At 40.9% G+C, this 7,214-nt stretch overlaps 1 non-coding gene across 1 annotated transcript; it reads right to left on the bottom strand.

The window, feature by feature from the left end:
* Positions 1 to 5,182: 5,182 nt before the first annotated feature.
* On the bottom strand, positions 5,183 to 5,301 carry LOC123688397. Its single transcript, XR_006749921.1, has one exon. It is a non-coding gene; the product is annotated as a 5S ribosomal RNA (ribosomal RNA).
* Between the last annotated feature and the right edge of the window lie 1,913 nt (positions 5,302 to 7,214).

Raw genomic sequence — 7,214 nt, 5'->3', positions numbered from 1 at the left:
CCCGTATTCGAAAGGATACGGGAGTAAGTGTTGAGGGCTGCCTTGGCATCGACCGACGACGACTGCGACGGAATATGCAAATTGGCAGATAGAGTGACGGTGGTGGCCTCCGCTCCTTTTTTCTAACCGTACGGTATGAAGAAGGAGGTCCGAGTAGGGCCGCGCCTCATTTCATATCTGCCAAATATTTCTGTCCTGTTCGAGTCCGATTTGAACCGACCGTTCGAACGTCTATCGTTCTTGCGGTTGGGGACGGTAACGAGAGCCATTTTGGCCTTCGTCCGTCTATCGAATCGGACTTTATGATTTTCGTATGAAATTTTGCCGATGCTTGACGTGAGTTTTTCTATCAAAAATAACTCTGATTTTCTCTCTGATATGGCGCAAAGTACCGAAGATAACCACTAATTGAAAATCTTTCGAAAAGCACCACATCACAATATATCGACCGCCGACCTGACGGTGGTATTCGAGCTGTGACTGGATGGTGTCTTACTATTCGAAAATCTTGAACGGTTTTCATCTGAAAATATCATAACGAGCTAATGAAATATGCATGTTTTGCAGGCTTATCTTAGGTCAAATTCGAACAATTCACGATGAATCAATCAGAAAGGTAGATATGTTTGACGAAATCGGACATGAGAGAGAAATACGAATAACTCACAAGGGTAAATGTCATCAAATGCATCAGACTATGTGATGAGTAAAATGAAAGATGCACACGATAATTTTAGCTTAAACCATGCCGGAAAGTCGACTTCACGTCGTGCATCGGTACAAAGTTATTCAAGGGGCAAAATAAATTCACGAGAGTAGGTCCGATTACCGCTGGATCAGACGACGATTGTAACTTGTTGGATACGAATGTATCCGATGTATGTACGTCGTCCGTCTCAGATCTGTAGTAAGTGGGCCTACCCAAGATGCACACGATAATTTTAGCTTAAACCATGCCGAAAAGTCGACTTCACGTCGTGCATCGGTACAAAATTATTCAAGGGGCAAAATAAATTCACGAGAGTAGGTCCGATTACCGCTGGATCAGACGACGATCGTAACTTGTTGGATACAAATGTATCCGATGTATGTACGTCGTCCCTCTCTGATCTACGGTACGTGGACCGACCCAAGATGCACACGATAATTTTAGCTGACTTCATGCCGAAAAGTCGGTTCACGTCATGCATCGGTATCTTAAATCGCGCCGTAAAGTCGTTCACGTCATGCATCGGTATCTTAAATCGAGCCGAAAAGTCGGCTCACGTCATGCATCGGCGTCTTTTTTTTGTGCCACCGATGCATGACGTGAACGACCCTAGGGCGCGATTTAAAGCCATACCGATGCATGACGTGAACGACTTTTCGGCTCGATTTAAGATACCGATGCATGACGTGAACGACTTTACGGCGCGATTTAAGATACCGATGCATGACGTGAACGACTTTACGGCGCGATTTAAGATACCGATGCATGACGTGAACGACTTTACGGCGCGATTTAAAGCTATACCGATGCATGACGTAAACAAGATCACACCGATGCAGCACGTTAACATTAAAGCCCGCCTAATCCGATCGATGGAGGCCGTCTCGAGTGTCCAACTTGCTCACAAGAGCCGAGAAACAAACCGATGCATCACGTAGACAAGATCGTACCGAATGTTAACACAATCCAGAAGGAAATAATCTTAGATGAATATCGATTCTGATTATTGATTTTTCTTTCGCGATATTGATAGAAGACATCTGAATGAATTTCGAATTAATTCCGAAATCAAAAAAATATTTTCAATAAATTTTTTTTTCTAGAGTACCTCGGTCTTTTCTATTTTTTTCCAAGTTTCGTACGTCAATCAACATACATCCCAGAAAAAATCATCTCTCTAACTATCCTGGTTCAAAAGTTGTATCGGAACATTTCACGTCGAAAAAGAACATAGGCGAAAAAGGACGTGAACATTATTCCTTATAAAAACCAAACCCGACCATGGATTTTGATTCTGATTGTTGATTATCGCTATTAGAACACATTAGGAGGCAACCAAATCAAATTTGAGAAAATTCCACGATCAGAAAATTTTTTTCGAAAAAAAAAAAAAATTCGAGGACACCTCGGTCATGGCAAGTTATTTTCCACAATCCATTCCCCAATCGACGTACATCACAGAAAAAATCATCTCTCTAACTATCCTGGTTCAAAAGTTGTATCGGAACATTTTCACGTCGAAAATATATCTCTAAGTCCAGACCGATGCACCACGTTATCTCGGGCAGACCGATGCACAACGTAAATGACGATCGGGACCGGGGCGATCGGTCGTATCTGACACCGCCGGCTCGGTTCTAACATCGTCAATGAGTCGGGGTTGAAAAAAAGGACGTGAACATTTTTCCTTATAAAAATCAAACCCGATCATGGATTTTGATTCTGATTGTTGATTATCGCTATTAGAACATATAAGGAGGCAACCAAATCAAATTTGAGAAAATTCCACGATCAGAAAATTTTTTTCGAAAAAAAAAAAAAATCGTAATCACCTCGGTCATGGCGAGTTATTTTCCGTATTTCATTCCACAATCAACGTACAACATAGAAGAAATCATCTCTCTAACTATCCTGGTTCAAAAGTTGTATCGGAACATTTCACGTCGTAATATCTCGCCAAGTCCAGACCTCGGCGATAGGTAGTATCTGACACCGTCCGCTCGGGACTGACATCGACTTGGACTCGGGCTGATGATGGGGAGGCGTTTAAGGACGTGAACATTTTTCCTTATAAAAATTAAAGTCGACAATGAATATTGATTCTGATTACTGATTTACGCTTTAAAAACACATTAGAAGGCAACCAAATCGAATTTGAGGAAATTCCACGATCAGAAAATTTTTTTCGAAAAAAAAAAAAATCCGAAAAATATTTTTCGATTCCTATTACTGATTTACTCTTTTAGAACACATTAGGAGGCAACCAAATCAAATTTGAGAAAATTCCACAATCAGAAAATTTTTTTCGAAAAAAAAAAAAATTCGAGGACACCTCGGTCATGGCAAGTTATTTTCCACAATCCATTCCCCAATCGACGTACATCACAGAAAAAATCATCTCTCTAACTATCCTGGTTCAAAAGTTGTATCGGAACATTTTCACGTCGAAAATATATCTCTAAGTCCAGACCGATGCACAACGTAAACTAGGGCTGAACCGATGCACCACGTAATATCGGGCAGACCGATGCAGAACGTAAACTCGATCATACCGATGCTTCACGTAATCTCGATCTTACCGATGCACCACGTAAACAAGGGCAGACCGATGCAGAACGTAAAGTAGATCTTACCGATGCACCCCGTAATCTCGATCTTACCGATGCACCACGTAATCTCCATCTTACCGATGCACCACGTGAACTGGATCTTACCGATGCAGAACGTGAATTGGATCTTACCGATGCACCACGTAAACTCGATCATACCGATGCACCACGTAATCTCGGGCAGACCGATGCACAACGTGAATGACGATCGGGACCGGGGCGATCGGTCGTATCTGACACCGCCGGCTCGGTTCTAACATCGTCAATGAGTCGGGGTTGAAAAAAAGGACGTGAACATTTTTCCTTATAAAAATCAAACCCGATCATGGATTTTGATTCTGATTGTTGATTATCGCTATTAGAACATATAAGGAGGCAACCAAATCAAATTTGAGAAAATTCCACGATCAGAAAATTTTTTTCGAAAAAAAAAAAAAAATCGTAATCACCTCGGTCATGGCGAGTTATTTTCCGTATTTCATTCCACAATCAACGTACAACATAGAAGAAATCATCTCTCTAACTATCCTGGTTCAAAAGTTGTATCGGAACATTTCACGTCGTAATATCTCGCCAAGTCCAGACCTCGGCGATAGGTAGTATCTGACACCGTCCGCTCGGGACTGACATCGACTTGGACTCGGGCTGATGATGGGGAGGCGTTTAAGGACGTGAACATTTTTCCTTATAAAAATTAAAGTCGACAATGAATATTGATTCTGATTACTGATTTACGCTTTAAAAACACATTAGAAGGCAACCAAATCGAATTTGAGGAAATTCCACGATCAGAAAATTTTTTTCGAAAAAAAAAAAAATCCGAAAAATATTTTTCGATTCCTATTACTGATTTACTCTTTTAGAACACATTAGGAGGCAACCAAATCAAATTTGAGAAAATTCCACAATCAGAAAATTTTTTTCGAAAAAAAAAAAAATTCGAGGACACCTCGGTCATGGCAAGTTATTTTCCACAATCCATTCCCCAATCGACGTACATCACAGAAAAAATCATCTCTCTAACTATCCTGGTTCAAAAGTTGTATCGGAACATTTTCACGTCGAAAATATATCTCTAAGTCCAGACCGATGCACAACGTAAACTAGGGCTGAACCGATGCACCACGTAATATCGGGCAGACCGATGCAGAACGTAAACTCGATCATACCGATGCTTCACGTAATCTCGATCTTACCGATGCACCACGTAAACAAGGGCAGACCGATGCAGAACGTAAAGTAGATCTTACCGATGCACCACGTAATCTCGATCTTACCGATGCACCACGTAATCTCCATCTTACCGATGCACCACGTGAACTGGATCTTACCGATGCAGAACGTGAATTGGATCTTACCGATGCACCACGTAAACTCGATCTTACCGATGCACCACGTAATCTCAATCTTACCGATGCACCACGTGAACTGGATCTTACCGATGCAGAACGTGAATTGGATCTTACCGATGCACCACGTAAACTCGATCTTACCGATGCACCACGTAATCTCAATCTTACCGATGCACCACGTGAACTGGATCTTACCGATGCAGAACGTGAATTGGATCTTACCGATGCACCACGTAAACTCGATCTTACCGATGCACCACGTAATCTCAATCTCACCGATGCACCACGTGAACTGGATCTTACCGATGCAGAACGTGAATTGGATCTTACCGATGCACCACGTAAACTCGATCTTACCGATGCACCACGTAATCTCGATCTTACCGATGCACCACGTAATCTCAATCTTACCGATGCATCACGTAATCTCGATCTTACCGATGCAGAACGTAAACTCGATCATACCGATGCACCACGTTATCTCGGCAGACCGATGCAGAACGTAAAAAAAAAGCTTACAGCACGCGGTGTTCCCAAGCGGTCACCCATCCAAGTACTAACCGCGCCCGACGCTGCTTGGCTTCAGTGTTCTGACGAGAACTGGCAATTTCAGCGTGGTATGGCCGTAAACAACATATATTGCGATATTTTCTATGATATCTCACTTTTTGGGAGCGGAAAGGACGTGAACGTTTTTCCTCATAAAAAATGAAATAACTTTTGGATATTAATTCTGATTGTTGATTTAAGCTTTAAGAACACATTAGGACATATCTCAATGAAATTTGAGGGATTTCCGAAATCGAAAAATATTTTTCGAAAAAAAAAAAAAATCCCAGAAGACCTCGGTCATCTCAAGTTTATTTCCATATTCTATTACACAATCAACGTACATCACAAAAGGAACCATCTCTCTAACTATCACAGTTAAATTTTTGTATCGGAACATTTCACGTCGGAATATCTCGCTAAGTCCAGACCGGGGAGATCGGTCGCATCTGACACCGTCCGCTCCGGTCTAACATCGTCTTGGAGTCGGGGTAACGATGGAGAGGCGTTTAAGGACGTGAACATTTTTCCTTATAAAAATTAAAGTCGACAATGAATATTGATTCTGATTACTGATTTACTCTTTTAGAACACATTAGAAGGCAACGCAATCAGATTTGAGGAAATTTCAAGATCAGAAAATTTTTTTCGAAAAAAAAAAAAATTCAAGAACACCTGGGTCATGGCAAGTTATTTCCCACAATCCATTCCACAATCAACGTACAACATAGAAGAAATCATCTCTCTAACTATCCTGGTTCAAAAGTTGTATCGGAACATTTCACGTCGAAATACCTCGCCAAGTCCAGACCGGGGCGATAGGTAGTATCTGACACCGTCCGCTCGGGACTGACATCGACTTGGACTCGGGCTAATGATGGGGAGGCGTTTAAGGACGTGAACATTTTTCCTTATAAAAATTAAAGTCGACAATGAATATTGATTCTGATTACTGATTTACGCTTTAAAAACACATTAGAAGGCAACCAAATCAAATTTGAGGAAATTCCAAAATCAGAAAATTTTTTTTCAAAAAAAAAAAAATCCGAAAAATATTTTTCGATTCTGATTACTGATTTACTCTTTTAGAACACATTAGAAGGCAACGAAATCAAATTTGAGTAAAATCCAAAATCAGAAAATATTTTTCGAAAAAAAAAAAAAATTCGAGAACACCTCGGTCATGGCAAGTTATTTTCCACAATCCATTCCCCAATCAACGTACATCCCAGAAAAAATCATCTCTCTAACTATCCTGGTTCAAAAGTTGTATCGGAACATTTTCACGTCGAAAATATATCTCTAAGTCCAGACCGATGCAGAACGTAAACTCGATCATACCGATGCTTCACGTAATCTCGATCTTACCGATGCACAACGTAAACTAGATCACACCGATGCAGAACGTAAACTCGATCTCACCGATGCACCACGTGAACTGGATCTTACCGATGCAGAACGTGAATTGGATCTTACCGATGCACCACGTAAACTCGATCTTACCGATGCACCACGTAATCTCGATCTTACCGATGCACCACGTGAACTGGATCTTACCGATGCAGAACGTGAACTCGATCTTACCGATGCACCACGTAAACTAGGGCTGACCGATGCATCACGTAAACGACGATCGAGAGGCGCGAAAGGACGTGAACGTTTTTCATTATAAAAATTGAAATAAATGATAAATAATGATTCTGATTGTTGATTATCGTTTTTAATATGCATTAGTAGGCAACCAAATGAAATTTGAGGAAATTCCGATAACAGAAAATTTTTTCGAAAAAAAAAAAAATTCATGAAATCCTCGGTCATCGCAAAATATTTACCATATTCTGTTCGATAATCAACGTATATTTAAGAAGGAATCATATCTGTATCTATCTTGGTTCAAATTTTGTATCGGAACATTTTGACCAAAGTCCGAGCTTCGGCCGAAACAGACACCGCTGACCTGGCCTATCGATCGACCGAGAGTCGGGGATAGAGCGT

This window comes from Harmonia axyridis, chromosome X (assembly GCF_914767665.1).
Source record: "Harmonia axyridis chromosome X, icHarAxyr1.1, whole genome shotgun sequence".
NCBI classification, from domain to species: domain Eukaryota; kingdom Metazoa; phylum Arthropoda; class Insecta; order Coleoptera; family Coccinellidae; genus Harmonia; species Harmonia axyridis.
Note: the sequence above shows the minus strand (reverse complement) of the source record. Positions and strands in the feature narration are given on the sequence as shown.